We start from the raw sequence: 17,449 nt of genomic DNA, 5'->3' as shown, positions 1-17,449 counted from the left end.
TTAGGTCAAGAGAAACTCTTCATCGGCTGAATCCCTGTAGTAGTAGTTGATTATATATCACAATAAGTGATGTGTTTAAATTTCTTTTGTGTTAGTGGTATTTTAAAACTTTTATTTTCTGGCTCTAGAATGGCGGTGACATTTTTGAGGTTTATAGTATTTATCTCATGCTACTGACATATTTACGGTACAATGTGAATTGTTGCTGGGATAGGTGCGAAGACGTTGACTGTGTGAAATCAATCGTTTGGTCCAATTATTTGTTTAGAAGGCCATTGCATTGTATGTGAAAAGTGTGGTTTTGAGTTTTGAATTTATTAAAGCAAGTGAATTCTTAAGAACCATTATTAATTTTATGATTGGCTTAAGTATTTATGAGGAGGAGATGATACTTGGCTTACGGTGAGATTGTGGTGAGTGGTGAGCAGAGGATAAGAAAGATTAGAAGATGAAAAAATGGGTCATATACTGAGTGGCGGACGGAGAGTATATGGTACGGGGGCACATGCCTCGACTAACTTTTCCATTTTCTTTTACAAATACTATAGTTAGAATAGAAGGGTGATAGAACCGTATTTTATAAACTACGGATTACTGAATATTGTAAAGAATAAAAATGATAAAACTATACCAAAGAGTAAGAAAAATATGATATAACTGCAGAGGCGAGATATTATCTCTTTCCTTAACTCAAAATACGTCCCGTAGTGCGACGGTTCGATAACGTAATGAGTCCCAGGATACAACTGCAAACAATCTTCTGAATTTGCGTCACTCTATCAGAAGCCTGGCGAAACTAGTTTTGTGTTGTACTCTCAGACAAAAAAAAAATAAAACATAACTATTCAAGAGAATTTTGTTGTTGTTCATATCAATGTGTTCGTGTGTGTATCACAATATGGAGAGTAGTGGGTTTTATAAGCTTTTCCAAAAGCAAAGACCACAAAACATTACGACATTGATTCCTGTAATTAATATGAATCAATCATTATGATATTGTCAAAACAACCATAATGACATAGTCAAAAAACATTTTTGATATAAAAAAAATATTTATGATTTCTTTTAATTACTAAATAATTTAAGACAATCACTAAATTGATTTGAATTCGGTTACAATAATAAAATGACGGTTATAGTCCATTGACCAAATTTTAAACTCAATTCCAAATTTAATTTGGTTAACTCGGTTTTGTGCACACACATTTCAACCGGTATATTTTTCCAGAAATATACTATAGTATATTCATACTTCTCCATATATAAACAAGAGGATTCACACCTCATATTTTATGTTGGACATTTACTAGTTTTTAAACATAGTCAAATATTCAAGCTTAGAAGCTTTCCAAGTCAATGACTTTGGACCAACATTTCTTATTCAAACGAACGTTGTTTTTGACATATTAATACACTACTCCATAGTGTTTGTCAACCATTCAGTTATCCGACGAACGTCTTCGCCCGGAAAACTTACCGAAAATGGTCTAAAACCATCTCGTCAAAAAACGAGTTCCAAAGGGAATAAGCTTCCTAACTCAAAGTGTATTATGCTATAAAATTTCAGAATGTGACCATATATATTAAAAATAGAAAATGAATTCAGTGAAAAATACAAAATGACAAATAAATCGTTGGTCTGCTTCTTGAGCTCATTACGGGTAAGGGAGCTCTTGAAGTGCTAATCCGTAGGCTTGGACTCTAGCAGTTAGGCTTATAGCATGTTGTCTTCCTTCATTGTCAAATAATAGCAATGTTGTATGGGTGTCTAAGGTTCCATCAATTATTGACACTTGATTCATAAGCAACGCTCTCCCCAAGGCTATTAAAAAAAAAAAATCCAACAGTGGAGGGTCTAAAATGTAGTTATGCACATTACAAATGGAGTAGCAGTGGTGATCAGTCATCACAGTAGCTCACTAAGTTAAAGAACCAAGTCTTCCGGAGACTTTTGCTCACTGGCTCTTCTTCTGGAAGTTACATCCTCTCAACATTTATTAGACGTGGAATAGGTTCAGCAAGTGAAGGTGCACTCGCAGAAACAGCTCCTTCAACAATCCCGGATGCATTCATCCATACACTGGCCTCAAGGGTTTTGCTCTGCTTAAACCAAGGGAGGGCTTTGTTATCACAGTTCAAGCTCTAGGCATCTCATCACCTGGGTTATTATCACCTCCCTGGGCATGGATAGTTAAAATATCTAAATACTAAAGCAAGCGAGGTGTAGAGTTGCATATAATGTATGAACATAGATTTTCCTCAAAGTTAGGTTGTGACAGATATTCGTTGTGGTCAAAGGTCCGTGCCATTGTAAAAGTCTGATGTTTCGTTGTAAAGTTGAATGCAGTCCAGCTTTAACTGGAAAGTGTCGGTCATGCCCACTAAATCCTTTAGGCATAGTGGAAAGGATCACTTATCTGGATCTTCAACACATGGGTTCTGTTATCAGTGCTCGTATTTGGTAAAGAGCCTAAACATATGTGAAATTTTAGTGTCTGGGTGATGTTACCATTAGATGTGAAACCGTTGCAGTGTCAACTTGGTGACTGGCACATCGAAAGCCAGAAACACAATCAGATTCAGAGGCATCAGAGACGTACATTTGCACACAGTACCTGCATAAATCACATAATGAGAGTGGGTAGACGTGGTTGGTTAAAAGGTACTCTCCTTATAAATCAAAGAGTATGAAGGATGTTCTGTTTAGTATATGGTGAACCTCACAACTGCAACAGCTTTCTCGTTCTAATTATTACATGTTGTTCATGTAAATGATAAGAAATCTTTTGAATTTTTCTTCAGCATTTAATTTTTCTTCAGCATTTAGAACATGAGATGCACTACCTGTTCTAGATGTCAATATTGTCCACTTCAAAAGTGCAGAAAAATCTGCTGCCTGTGGTTGCATGACATCGGAATCATTAACCTATATAGATTAGAAGTAAAAGTAATGGATGAGAGGAGTTGAGGTTGCATTTGTGGCTCCGAGTTTAGGACATACGCATTAAGCTCCGCAACTGTAACAGATTCCAGTTTCTGGCAATATCCCTAGCAATGTCCATGAGTAATGTTTAGTTTATGAGACTGGAAATTAAAATATGTTAACGTGAGTTGTTAAAAAGCTAACGCATCAAAGAAGCTTTGGCTAGAGACACACTCTTTGTCAAAACAAAAATGTGTGATGAAGTAGCATTTAGGAAGAGTCGACCTGGGGAAATTTTATTAAAATAGCAGTTACAGTTTTTTACAAATTGAAAGCATGAAATGATAAAAGTTACTGGAAGTTGTACCTCCAACTAACTTCGGGTTTATGTTTGTTGCTACAATGACCTTATGCTCATCACCCGTGAGTACCAATTTCTCATCAAGCTTGTTTGCGAGGGTTGTAGAAAACACTGAAGTAGACATTTGTGCCCCTGCAGAGTGGCACTTTGTGATATTTATAAAAAATGTGGAAGCAAGCCGCTAATAGTTTCAAACCGATCAACATAGCTAAGGTGGTCCAGCTGGTACGTACCTCTCTATTCTTAGGGTGAACATGATTAACTGGCCTGTTGGCTTTCATCGTTATAAGTGGTCTTGATTCCCCTTATTTCCCGAATAATATCTGCAATCAAACAAACATCATCTGCATCTGGTTGGTTTGTGTTAATTAAAAAATAAGATAGACGACAACCGGGGGAACGTTTGTAATTGAGATCCACCAGTGATATCAAGTCTTCATTGTTACAGAACCTGAACAACTTTGAATAGATATGGTGCAATCTCAACAAAAGGGTCTTCTCCATCAATCTAACAGAAACGGGGGCGTCGAGACTTTAAAGTTCTGATTAGTGCTTGTTACAATCGAAGAGACTGATCTCATAAGACCATCTTCAACCCACCTCTATTTTAATCTCTATATTTTCCTCTATTTTCCTCTATTTTTCTCTAAAATAGAGAAACTCTATTATAGAGGTGGATTTGCTCCAATGTATGCTTCTATAATAGAGTTTCTCTATTTATAGAGGAAAATATAGAGATATGCTATTTTCATCTCTAAATATAGAGGCAATATGGGAACCGAAATTCGCACTGTCGATTTTAGTTAAGTTAAAACGTAGGAAAACTAAGTTGACCTAGTTTTCCCCGAGGATCCCGGCTATCTGCTGGGCCACGCACGACAAAGTTAATACGAGTCTAGTTTGGGAATAAATGCGTAAAATAAAGAGAGCAAAAAGAAAAAATCTTATTTCCGAATCTGCGGAGAGCGTTGGACAACAGGTCGAGATCTCGGCCGCAAGAGCTGTCGATCGTCGCTAGTCTCAAAACCTAGATCTAACCTAGTTGAGTCGCAGCTCGCTAAAAAAGAAAATAAACGCCTAAGTTCTAAGTTGCTCTGGAGTGGTTTCTTTCTTCTGATTTCGGATCCCCCTTCCTCTGCTCCTAGCTTTGCTTATATACTCCCAAATGACGGTCTATCCCTGATGGGCTGAGTCTGCCGCGGGCTGGACTTTTTCCATTTTCGTCGGCTTTCGCGTTTATCGGGAAAGTTGACATTTATCTTTTCGGAAAGTTGACATTTATCTTTTCGGAAGTTTAACATTTATCTCGTCAGGCGAAGATAATTGTAAACCGTCGCATCTATCCTTTTAGAAAATCGTAAATGAGTCGTCCGATCGGGTTTGGTCCCTTTCGGGCCGTCTTCCGGACTTCCGCTGTTTTTCTACGATTCCTTTGAAAGGATGCTCCTACTTGGATGTCGAGTCTTTCGGAAGATCTTCGATCCAATGCCGAGGTGAATGGTGTTTTAAGATAACCATCGCCGTTTTATACGAAGTCTTCCTGTCCGTTGACGTCTTACGGGTTCCTTGGAATCTTGGAGCAGGAAAAGGAGTTTTGTTTGCGGGATCTCGGAAAGTCGCAAAACACGGATTTCTGGCGACCCGGAGGCCTGGAACTTACACATGAAGACTAGCCGTCCGATGACCCGAGCCAGCACGGGGCTAGCCGCCGGCGACCACGACCAGCACGGGCGCTAGCCGCCGGCGGCCACGGCCAGCACGGGGCTAGCCGCCCGGCGGCCACGGCCAGCATGGGGCTAGCCGCCCGGCGGCCATGGCCAGCACGGGCGCTAGCCGCCGGCGGCCACGGCCAGCCGGGGCTAGCCGCCCGGCGACCACGGCCACGTCCGGAAGTGGGCTGCTCGGTCCTTCGGCGTGTGCGTGTTTTTTGCGTTTTTAGTTTTCCGTAGGTTTTTCTTGTGTAGAAAATGTTTCTAGCAGTTGATTTCGAGATGATTAATCTCGAACTTAATTTTTCCTGAGGTTTCTCGATTAACAATTAGTCTCTCGAGGTTGCTCTAACATTTTTCATGTTTCCGAGACTTTCGGACATCGATTTCGTCTTGACCGATTTTGACCCCAACAGTTAGCCCCCCAGCTAGCTAGGAGCCGTAGGGTTCGTAGGTCCTAGCTTGCGGTATGGTTCGCGAGGAAAGTAGGGAGACGAAATCGTGTCGAAGGTCGGGGTGAATAGTAAAAATTTTGCCTATAAAGACTTTATGAATCTTTACCAATCTTACTTCACCCAAGAATCTCAAGTTAATCTCTCTCTTGCAAATTTCTCTCTCTACTTTTTAAGAAAAGAATGACTTCAAGATCAAAATCCTCGAGGAGGCAGTCTCACTGTCCTCGGATAGTTTTCACGCTGAGGAAGAAATCGAAGCCCGAGGTTTCAGAGATCAACAGGAACGCGTTACTGCGACGCTGTCTTTGGCACTGATGCTCCCCTTCCCGTGGTCCCGATTCCCCGGCGACCTCTGAGGGCGCGTAGAGGAATTGACTCACCGAGCGAAGTATCCCCCGAATATCTCGAAACTCTTCGAGAGTTTTATGGAGTTCCGGAGGGAGTCGTGTTTCGCATTCCCCGCGGGAATGAGAGTTCGAGCATCCTCCGGAAGGTTACTTTACTTGTTACGAGGAGTTCTTGACACAATGTCGACTGTGGTTCCCAATCCCTGGGGTCATTGTTCAGGCCCTCGACCGTTTCGGAATCGCAATCAGCCAGCTGAACGTGTCAGCTTTGGAGAGCTGGCTCGGCGTTGTGATTTTGAGTTACGAGTTAGGGATAGACCTTAGCCCCTGCCGATTTCGAAGGGTTATGGAACTCCAAGGCAACGAGCATCAATGGAGTATACTCCATGAAGCGGAGGACCAACCATTTTTCGATAATCAATGGAGTTACCTCGCACGCCAAGGATCATGTCGATCGTTTCTTTTTGTGAGAATAGATGGAGAGTCTGTCGAGGAAGGCTTTCTCCACCTATTCCCGACGGACTGGTTGTACCAGCGAGGTAAGATTGTCGCATCCCCTCTCTTATAATCTGAAAGGCGAATACTGAACGTGCGTTTGGTGTTTTTTTTTTTTTTTTTTTTTTAAAGAACAGGTGTCTCGCACATGTTCTTTCCGATCTTTCGGTCAAGAGGAATATTAGGTCGAGGCCCTCTTGGAACTCCTTCACACTCTCGACCGGATTCGAGGGGCGGTCGCGCTTCACCGATCGTGAGGTGGTACGCGGCCCTGTGTCAACGATAGGTCCTACGTTTTTGCCCCTTTGAGGCAGAGGCGGAGACCTCGTAAGGATAAAGGGATCGCTTTCGAGACCTCGTCGGGAGATGGCGCGCCGCCGAGATACGATCCTGGCTTTACCTCAGAGAATCGGGACGTTCCTCCCCCGGGTGACTTCTTTGACGAACTCCCTCCGACATTTTCCCGTGACGAGTCTTTGGACAACGAGGAGAGGGACAAGGTGACTGCGGAGGGTGCTCGCTTGGTCAACGAGGTTTGTTTTTGAAACTTGAGTAACTCCTCTTTTCTTTTTATTTGACCTTGGCCTTTTGCAGGCCGTGAGAGTTTGGAATGCATCGATTGATGGGAGTTTCCGCACTGCCCGGCTGGCCCGTTTCAAAGCGGAGGAAACGGAAAGGGAATTTGCTAAGTATCGGTTGGAGGTGGAGGAGCAAAATCGCCGGCAAGCCAAGGTCCAGGCTCGAGCCCTCGCTCGTGCGGAAAGGAGCGGACGGAGAAGAGCTGCCGCCGAGATGAACCGAAGGGCCGAAATTTTTCTACTGAGTTCGAACCGTGCAAAGAGGCTCAGGACTTTGTAGGTGATTTTCGCGAGTGCCGTGGTTCGGTCGGTACCTCAGCAAGATGCAGCGTGAGGACTTCTCTCTTTCCGGCGAACTTGCCACGATGGATGGCTCGATGAGAATATGTGCCAATGCCGAATCCTTTGTTCCTCCGATCGAAGGGAGAATTCCAGAACTCTGGAATCCTATCCAAGTCTCGGAAGATACGGCGGATGTAGGCGAGGGTTCAAATGCAGGCGACGGGGGTGAAGAGGTCGACCAGCCCGATTCTTCGTTCGGAATTTCTCTAACCGACTGCTATGCATTTGATTATAATTTGTGATAGGCCAAATGTGGCCGTTGTATGTATGTGTTGCGACCCTTAGGAGGTCGCGTGACTTTATGTTTTCGGGATCGGCCGTTGGTGGCTTTCGAATCCCTGTTATAAATGCCTTTTATGAACTATGCGTTTTGATTTATACTTTCGTCAAGTGTAGAGGGTTTGAATACGTGTAGTCACTTCGCATTCAATCTCTTTTTTTGTCGCTAGCCCGTAGGTCGCTTTGTAGCGAACGTTAGGTTTGTAAGCGATAAGAGGCAAATTTTGGGATCTCGTATTCTGGATACTTATGCCTATGAGATGTCTTAGATACCAGCAAGACTGGGTTTAGGGCAAGACCTAGGTCTACTTTTGGATTAAAGCTGTGCGATGACAAATCGGCTTTCGTTTTGCTTGTTTGCGATTTCGACCTGACTCGTACCGTTCTAGAATCTGCGAAGTGCTTATCGGCTTATATGATTCGTTTGGATACGAGTCGAGCTACTTCCTTTACGAAGAGCTAACCAAAATTTGGATTTTTTGTATAGCGCGCTATGATATCCTTGTCGGATACAAAAGGACTCCGTTAGAAGCCGGTCTACGAATTTGATTGAGTGAAACGTTTCTATATTTCTCCGTCGGGGCCAATCGACGGAAGCGAATTTTAGAGTCGCGGATGGACTGTTTGGTGGAGTTTTTAGAGTCGCGGATGGACTGTTTGGAGGAGAATGGAGAATCAAGACTTTTCGGGAACTAACGATGTATCGCGTTCCTCAAAGATATGATTTTCGTTTTCCTTAGTGTTTACGCGTTGAGTAAGCGTTTGAATCAAAAGAAATTATAATTTATGATGTAGATTACATGCGAAAAGTGTTTTGCGGGAGTACAAGGATATCCGTCCCCATCTCCCCCCCCTTTTTGGCGAGGGGATAGCTGAACTCGTCGGGTTGCGACGAGCTGCCTACGTACCTCTTACGAGGATCAAGCCATCTCGTAGTTCTGTTTCTATCACGGTTGTTATTACTCCACGATTTCTGGCGCCTTGACTGTTTCAGCTAAGTCGGCGTCGCGTCGGGAGTTGGATCATTTGTTTTTTCGGCGATGGACTCGAGGATTTTCCACTATCCTGAGTTGTGGCCTGTTCGGACAAATCCGAGTTGCTTTTTGCTGAGTTCTCGGAGGTACTCAGGTTCTTCTTGGTTCGCTTTGGGTTAGCTACTGGGGCGTTCCGATTGCTGCGAAGTTTATGTTCGGCTAGGAAGCAGAGTCGCGACTGTTTTTGGCTTCCCCAGATTACCGCTGTTCCAGTTGGTGTTGGAAACTTGACGCCGATATGGTAAGTGGACGGGACTGCCTTCATGGCATTTATCCAAGGAGTTCCCATTATGGCGTTATAGATAGCCGGGTTATCCACTACCGCGAATTCGACGATCTTCGTGACTTCTTTAGCCATGACCGCGAGTCTGATTTTTCCGAGGGTCATGGATGTGACGCCCGAGAATCCAGTTAGTGGTCTTGGCTCTGGGATGACTTCTCCGAGGGGTATGTTCATCCTCTGCAGAGTGTCGCGGAACATGATATTGACCGTGCTTCCTGTGTCGATGAGGATGCGGCCGACTTCGAGATCTTGAATCACCAAGTCGATGACCAGAGGATCGTAGTGGGGTTTATCGAGTCCGGTCGTATCCTGTTCCTCGAAGGTGATTGCGTGACCGGGAACGTCGTCCTCCGGACACCATCCGGGGCTCGTCTCGGCCTTCCGTCCGTAGGCTTTGATCGACGAAACAGAGTCTTGGTAAAAATGCGATCCTCCGATGACCATGTTGATCCTTTGGCGGTTGTTGTTGTTTCCTTCGCCATCTTGTCTCCGTTCGCGTTTTTCGCCCGATTGAGTTCCAGGAGCGTTATTGGGATTGGCTCTGTCGGTCCTCGGCGGACGGTCAGAATCTAGGATCAGGTCTTTCATGCTCTTGTCCGTTGCTAGTTTGCCGTCGAGCAGCTTCATAATGAGTCTAGCGCCGAGGACTTTGCAGTTGGCGGTGGAGTGACCTCTCGTCTGATGGAACTCGCAGCTGGAATTGTCCTTGTACGAGTTCCGCGTCCAGGTGTTTCCGGAGGTCCTCCCTTGTTCGGAATTAACGGCGTAGTTATGTTCGCCTTGGACGTCTTCCCCTTCGTGATGGACGTATTTGTCGTTACGAGAGGTTTTCTTCTTGCCGGACGCTTTCGGCGGTCCATGCTTTTGCGCTAGGATTTTCATCTCTTCTTCCATGATGATGAAATCCGTTGCCTTGTGGAGAGTGTCCTGGATGGTGCGTGGCCTTTCCAGAGAAATCCACTTTCGGAATTTCGATTTGTACCAGAGGTTCTTCCTCAGGGCGTCGATGGCGACTCTGTCGCTGAGGCCTGTTACCCTGGACATCACGAGTTTGAACCTCCTTATGTAGTCGCGGAGCGGTTCGTCTTCCTTTTGAATTAGACTCCAAAGGTCTACGTCGGAAGTTTCCCTGTCCATGAACATGGAGAATTGCTTCAGAAAAGCCGAAGCAAGTTGGCGGAAACTTCCGATGGAGTTTCTTTTCAAGTGGGAGAACCACTCGAGCGCAGCACCTCTGAGGTTCTCGACGAATAGGAGACAGCAGCCGACGTCCTTTTCCCGCTCCGGAAGTTTAGACCTTGCCATCGCAATCTGGAAAGACTGCAGATGTGCTTTTGGGTCTGTGGTTCCATCGTAGGTGGGAAGCTTTATTTTCCCAGGATCTGAGACTCGTGCCTCCGTGATTCGAGAGGTGAACGGAGTTTTTCTCGACTCCTCGAGGAGCAGGTCGATCTCGGGGGCAGTGCTGGTCGCGTGGTGAATCTGCGATTTTACCGCTTTCACCTCGGCTGCAGTTTTGGCGATGTACTCGCGCAAATCGTGGATTTCGTTGGCGCCGCTCGCGCTCCTCTGTCTACGTTGGCGGCGATAGGCCCGAGTCTGGTCCTCAGCCAACCTTTCTTGCTCTGACCAGTAGAGGTCTTCTTCCTCTTCTGTCATGGGTTTTTCGAAGGCTGCCGCCAGTCGAGCTGACTGACTTCGGGTCCTTCTGTGGTGGATGTCGGCGTCTTCGTCGGACGGATCCGATTGATCGCTGACATCTAGATTGATCCTTTCGACGTCGTCTCCTTCGTTGCCCCTTGCGGGAGGTGGAAGGTTGCATGTCGTTTTCTTTTGCCCCGTCGGAGTGGCATCGTCGGGGACGAGTTTCGGGGATTTTCTCGGGGCATCTTTTTCTTGGTCTCCGGGAGTTCCGAAGTCAAGCCTCCTGACACGCCTCACCTTAGTGGATCCGCGCGGGAGTTTGCTTTTCGCTGTTAAGGTATTGACCTGTTTAGCGAGTGAAGCCATTAGTTTCTCTTGTTCTTCCGACCGTTTCTGGGCGGTGGCGAACAGTTCCTTCACCTGGTCCAGCATCGCGGTGTTTGCCTCGGCAGTGACCGTCGATACGTTTCCGGCAGGAGTCTTCTCAGCGTTGGCATCGACGGCTGATTCGTCGTGCGTTTGCTTGTCTTTTTCCGCGTCAACAGACATGCTTAACTGGGCGTGCGTAGTTGCGAGAAAGATAAAGCCGTGAATCCCCCTCCTTCTAGCGCCAAACTGTGGGAACCGAAATTCGCACTGTCGACTTTAGTTAAGTTAAAACGTAGGAAAACTAAGTTGACCTAGTTTTCCCCGAGGATCCCGGCTATCTGCTGGGCCACGCACGACAAAGTTAATACGAGTCTAGTTTGGGAATAAATGCGTAAAATAAAGAGAGCAAAAAGAAAGAATCTTATTTCCGAATCTGCGGAGAGCGTTGGACAACAGGTCGAGATCTCGGCCGCAAGAGCTGTCGATCGTCGCTAGTCTCAAAACCTAGATCTAACCTAGTTGAGTCGCAGCTCGCTAAAAAGGAAATAAACGCCTAAGTTCTAAGTTGCTCTGGAGTGGTTTCTTTCTTCTGATTTCGGATCCCCCTTCCTCTGCTCCTAGCTTTGCTTATATACTCCCATATGACGGTCTATCCCTGATGGGCTGAGTCTGCCGCGGGCTGGACTTTTTCCATTTTCGTTGGCTTTCGCGTTTATCGGAAAAGTTGACATTTATCTTTTCGGAAAGTTGACATTTATCTTTTCGGAAGTTTAACATTTATCTCGTCAGGCGAAGATAATTGTAAACCGTCGCATCTATCCTTTTAGAAAATCGTAAATTAGTCGTCCGATCGGGTTTGGTCCCTTTCGGGCCGTCTTCCGGACTTCCGCTGTTTTTCTACGATTCCTTTAAAAGGATGCTCCTACTTGGATGTCGAGTCTTTCGGAAGATCTTCGATCCATTGCCGAGGTGAATGGTGTTTTAAGATAACCATCGCCGTTTTATACGAAGTCTTCCTGTCCGTTGACGTCTTACGGGTTCCTTGGAATCTTGGAGCAGGAAAAGGAGTTTTGTTTGCGGGATCTCGGAAAGTCGCAAAACACGGATTTCTGGCGACCCGGAGGCCTGGAACTTACACACGAAGACTATCCGTCTGATGACCCGAGCCAGCACGGGGCTAGCCGCCGGCGACCACGACCAGCACGGGCGCTAGCCGCCGGCGGCCACGGCCAGCACGGGGCTAGCCGCCCGGCGGCCACGGCCAGCACGGGCGCTAGCCGCCGGCGGCCACGGCCAGCACGGGGCTAGCCGCCCGGCGGCCACGGCCACGTCCGGAAGTGGGCTGCTCGGTTCCTTCGGCGTGTGCGTGTTGTTTGCGTTTTTAGTTTTCCGTAGGTTTTTCCTTGTGTAGAAAATGTTTCTAGCAGTTGATTTCGAGATGATTAATCTCGAACTTAATTTTTTCCTGAGGTTTCTCGATTAACAATTAGTCTCTCGAGGTTGCTCTAACATTTTTCATGTTTTTCCGAGACTTTCGGACATCGATTTCGTCTTGACCGATTTTGACCCCAACAGACAAAAAGTAGAATTTCTCTATATTTTCCTCTAAAATAGAGAAACTCTATTATAGAGACATACATTAGAGCAAATCCACCTCTATAATAGAGTTTCTTTATTTTAGAGGAAAAAATAGAGGTGTACATTGGAGATGCTCTAAAGTGAACCCTTTTTGAGGAGGTTTTGAAAGGTGTTCAACCGATGTACGCTTAATTTATAGATCACTTGATGAAAGTTGACTGCGACACAGTAAAAAAATCAGAAGTTACAAATAAGAAGCTTTACTGTCGGTGCAAAATATAGAGTTTTAGTTAATGAAAATATTACTTTCGCATCCACCAAGACCAAATCAACAACACCAATGAGATCACCACCCTTCGAGTGCTTTCCAAATCCGCAGAAGCTGAAGATGTAGTGTTGACTGGTTTGAGAAAACGCATGTAGTAGTTTGTGTACTAATCTTGGAGTAGTACATGAAGTGGTACAAGAAGTCATTCACAAAGCTGAGCTGTGAAGCGACTGCTGAGATACATAAGTGGACAACATGGGCTCGGCCTATACAAGTCAGGACGTGGCTATTGAATTGGGTAATCATCTTAAATAGTACATTTAAGATGAGTAAGAACTTCCATATTCTTGAAAGAAGAAAAAGGAAAGATTTCTTAGAACCCAAGATCTAGGATTTAGCAACCACATAAATACCAGGAGGCCGTCAAAGAAAAAAGCACGCGTCCAGGGTATTATTGAGAGAGGCACACAGGTGTGTGGCGTCGTCCCACCAGACAGATGGTGAGATCTGTTGGTGGTTTAATTGTAGAGAACTATACTCTTCATAGAAAGATTGAGTAGTAGTTGCTTTAACCATTGTAATCTAGATAAGAGTGGTAGGCACGAGTGTGTGCTGGATACCATATAGCAATTGTAGGTTGCGGCCTTTTCTAGTAAATGGTTTCTGGACGTGGTCCTGGGGATGTAGGAAACGAACCCCGTTAACAAATCTTTATGTGTTCTTTACTTTATGCTCCTATATGTTTTATATGCATTAGAACACGTAAGACTAGCCACAATACGCATTAACAATTGATATCAGAGCGGGTGCTCGTAGAGACTCGTCTTATTGTGGGTATGATCCTGAACTTGTGGCTAGAAGAAGAGATTTTCATGAAAAGAATCATATTATGAAGATCTAATGTGGAACGTGAAAGAGAGGTCTGCTATGTGTGTTCTAATAACGGCTTGGACTAGGGTTGGTAAGAAGAAAGAAGAGGTTCATCACACGTGCGAAGATTTTTTGTGTTGCAGCAGTCTATGAGAAAGCAAAGAAGTCTGCGACGAAGGTTAAACAAAAGTTGGAGATTTTTCTAGATGCAGTAAAATTCTATTTCACATAAAGACAAGGTGACTTTGGCATCGATTGAGAAAAAGGAAAACATCAGTGGGCCGACCAATGAAGCAAATGTGTCAAAGTTATAGAAAGTCTGGTCTATCACCACATGTGTATTAGAGGAATAAGCGACTTTCATCTATTGAGAAGAGCTTCATAAATTGGTGATGCATGGCAAATCGCAAGCTTCAGAAGTTATACAAGAGTTTGTGTTTAAAGAAGCTAACGTGAAATCACTGAGATAAGCTCAGAGATGTCTCTCCAATTGTGTTTTTATAGTCGAAGAGATGTGTCTCAGTGTCTCACTGTCCTGCCATCTCAGACAAAGAAAAGACTGAGTTGAGTTTGATTTTTCCTCTGAGAGATAAGCTTGAGTGGACCATCGAAAATGTGTTACACCACTAAAAAAAAGGAAACGTGCTACAACCACCTTGGCTTAGAAGAAACAATTCAAAGTTGATGGTATCATGTGAAGCTGATGGCTCTGTTTTTGCATGTGATCGAATGGAGAATTTGAGTTTGTACTCACTGCAGGAACTCTTAAAGGCGAACTTAGAGAAGCAAGATGCTGGCTCCGATATGTGATGTTGAAACCATCTCCATGTTGATAATAAGTCAATCATCAGTTCTCAAAGTACAATGATTTGGAGGCAGAAAAGGTTTGTGTTGCATCAGCTTATGTGGTTAAGGAGAGGGCTCAGAACACAAATAAGATCATTGGAGAGAAAAGGAAAGCTTTGCCTTAAGAACGAAGAGAACATGGGTTCAAGTATTGGCTCAAAGGCGTTGAGAGCAGTTAATATATCAGTTTACAAGGTTCAAAGCATGAAGCGTTTGCAAGCATCTATCAGCAACATAAGTTAACTAGCCCATTGAAGGAGGGAGAAGAATAAAGTGGAGGATTCATTTGCGGTAATTGAGTTTGATTCAAAGAACAAAGACTGGTTTTGGTTTTGAGACTAACAATTGTTCAAATAAACTCGTGTGAGAAATGAAAACTTGTTTCTACGTGACTGCCTTTGGAATTTGTTCTATCATCTGAACTGAGTGTGAGTGCAGAAGAGAAGGAAAACAAGGGTAGTATGGCATCAAGCATCAGTGTTACTATGGTTCCTGTAATTCACGGAGAAGACTAAGGTGGTGCAGGAAGGCTAAAAGGTTCTTATTTTCAGATAAAACACTTACGAGTTCTTAGAAAAAGAAGACCTACTACTGCAACTGAAGATCTGGCTCTAAGGAATAAAAGAAGAGATGGTTCTGGAGAAACTCAAGAGTTACCGATGCTGAGAATTTAAAGTCTAAGGTTGTTCAGTGGGATTCACGAGAAATGGCAGAGACTATGGAATTGTTGCTTCATCAATTCTTTTTTGTATTCCTGGCTGTGGTATGCTGGTGCAGAGAGACTTCTGGGTTCAGAAAAGTAGAAAGTTATAAAGAGTATTTGCAAAGATCGATCATAATTGTGCGTCAAGTTCAAGAAGTCCTTAGCTAGTGGTCTTCAAAGTGATTTAAGAAATGTCTACTGTACCTGAGAAAAGTGTTGGCTCATCTTGGGTTGTGACATATAACAAAGATCTCAGCATATATATAGCAGAGATTCCGTGAGATTGCTTTGTCTTAACTTTGGTTTATTTGGATAATGGGTTGAAGTCGATGAGGTAGAGATGAGAAGACAAATGAACCAGTTTATTACTTAGGGATTTGACTTCTATTTAAGTAAGCATCACGTGATCTCATCACATGCAAGATAGACGGAGAAAAGTCAAAATTGATTACTGAGAAGAGAGATGAAGCAAATACGGAGGTTCATAATCTAGAGATGGGTTATTCAGTAAGCATGCCATTGAAATTCAGAGAGGCTTCCTGGTCTGAAACTTGTTCCAGTTGGCTGTCCTTACACTGAAAAATTTATGTGCTAAGAATGACAGTGTTATGTCTCGTGAGAAGGAAGCAAGATCGGTTTGATTGGCTCTGTTTCTGATCATCTCAGTCTAAGTAGCGCTGTTGCGGAGTGTATTGATGGTGTTAAGATGTAGAAAGAGATTTGTTGATGCAGACTGAGTTTGGCCGTTTGGGCATATTTTCTTGGACGCAAACATTCAAGACCAATCTTGTGAAGCTGTGTTGAGCAGATGTGATCAGTTTAAGTCGTCATGTGAAAGGATGTCTCAGGTTTCAATGGTGATGAAGATTGAAGAGGAAATAATTGCCTCGTCTTGAATCTGGATAGAGTGGAACATGAAGTAAAACATGTAAGGGAACACAACAGAGAGCCAGAGAAAGAAAACATGCAGATGATGCCTTTGGTAGATGTGCTAAGACTGCTAAAGTTGAAGCTGAGTATCAAAGAGTTCTAAAGGACAGAGTACAAAGGAAATTTCAGTACTTTGCAAAAGGTGGATATTAAGTGTTCAAATCTTGTAGACGGTGGTGAGTTAAGATTCCGCTGCAACTACAGAATGTCTATAAGCTAGACGAAACACAAGAAGTTTGCAAGGGTTATAAGAAGATTCTTCAAGATTCAGTGCTGTTTACGAGGTTTACTTGGTATGAGAAAGCTATGCTTTAATTTGCTGCTGAAAATTTGGAGTCAGTTTTGAGTCAAGGTCATGGGTTCTCGTATTCTTGAACACGTTACAAGAGAGTACACCGGTTATGTTTAGTTTGGAGTTGATGTGAAGTTACATGCAACAGAAGATGATTATGGTTCATGAGAAACGAGACTGGTTGCAAGTTGATTTGATGAGCTGAACTAAAATAGATGCATGAAATAAATGGAAGACAGAGATTCAGAGGGTACTGGTTGTTGTGAACTGGTGAAAATTGTTCAAGATTAAAGCAAAGAAAATATTGTTCAGCCAATGTACCAGTGATTAAAACAGAAGATTGAGGGAGAGACATGCTTCAATTAACACTGATGAAAGTTTGAGTGAAGGCTCAAATATAAAGGAGATAAGAACTTGAATTCTACATGATGTGTTATGTATCAGGAGGTCTAACCTGCCATATATATGTTGGGGTTCAGATTGTCTGCAACAGTCTCAGAGATTATCAGAGAGAGAGAGACGCCAACAAGGCCTCGTCGGAATTGGTCAAGTCTGTGTCGAAACCTCTATGTTAAAATATTCCAGTTATGTGGCTATCTAAGAACAAGTCAAAGTGAGAAGATCAAGTCAAGAGAAGAAGAAGAAGAAAGAGCTATGAGTCATGCAAATTAGTTGAAAGGAGTAGAAGAACACGAGTTCTTGAGCTGAGAAAGTGGTGGTGAGAAGCCTTGAAAGGTCAACTAAATTTGAGGAACCGAGTGCAACGTATCATGTATCAAAAACTGTACCAGAACCTGTGACAGATTCTAGATGAAACCATGATGACATTGGATGTTCCAGAGATTGATATTTTCGCTGACCAGGAATACTAAATTCGATCTCATGAAAGGGCAACTACTGAAGAAGATTGGCTAAGTAAAGCTCTGTTCTTTTTTTATTTGCTGCAAAAGATATGGACTCTCAACTCGAGTTAAGGAAAGTGTTTGAATAAGATCAGTGGTTGTTCTTGCTTCTTATTTGTTGACGTTGAGGATTAAAAAAAAGGAAGAAGGGGGCATTGTTTGTTGAGTAACTCGAAGAGCGAACGGTGGAAGAGGCAACTTGTAGACACATGGCGTAGTTGCTGACATGTGATGTGTAGAA

At 43.8% G+C, this 17,449-nt stretch overlaps 1 long non-coding RNA gene across 5 annotated transcripts; it reads right to left on the bottom strand.

Moving 5' to 3' along the window:
- Positions 1-1,797: 1,797 nt before the first annotated feature.
- LOC108828995 (uncharacterized) lies at positions 1,798-3,885 on the bottom strand. 5 transcript variants are annotated; one of them, XR_008944894.1, is made up of 7 exons: positions 3,736-3,885; positions 3,518-3,607; positions 3,291-3,416; positions 3,128-3,208; positions 2,845-3,048; positions 2,510-2,615; positions 1,798-2,423 (listed from the first exon to the last, which is right to left on the bottom strand). It is a non-coding gene; the product is annotated as an uncharacterized LOC108828995 (long non-coding RNA). The 5 variants fall into 5 exon arrangements; XR_008944895.1 differs by having other exon boundaries at positions 2,845-2,926; positions 3,002-3,048; positions 3,158-3,208; positions 3,518-3,878; XR_001945895.2 differs by having other exon boundaries at positions 2,845-2,926; positions 3,002-3,048; positions 3,518-3,877.
- Positions 3,886-17,449: the final 13,564 nt, after the last annotated feature.

The sequence above is a fragment of the Raphanus sativus genome, chromosome 4 (genome assembly GCF_000801105.2).
Source record: "Raphanus sativus cultivar WK10039 chromosome 4, ASM80110v3, whole genome shotgun sequence".
NCBI classification, from domain to species: Eukaryota; Viridiplantae; Streptophyta; class Magnoliopsida; order Brassicales; family Brassicaceae; genus Raphanus; species Raphanus sativus.
Note: the sequence above shows the minus strand (reverse complement) of the source record. Positions and strands in the feature narration are given on the sequence as shown.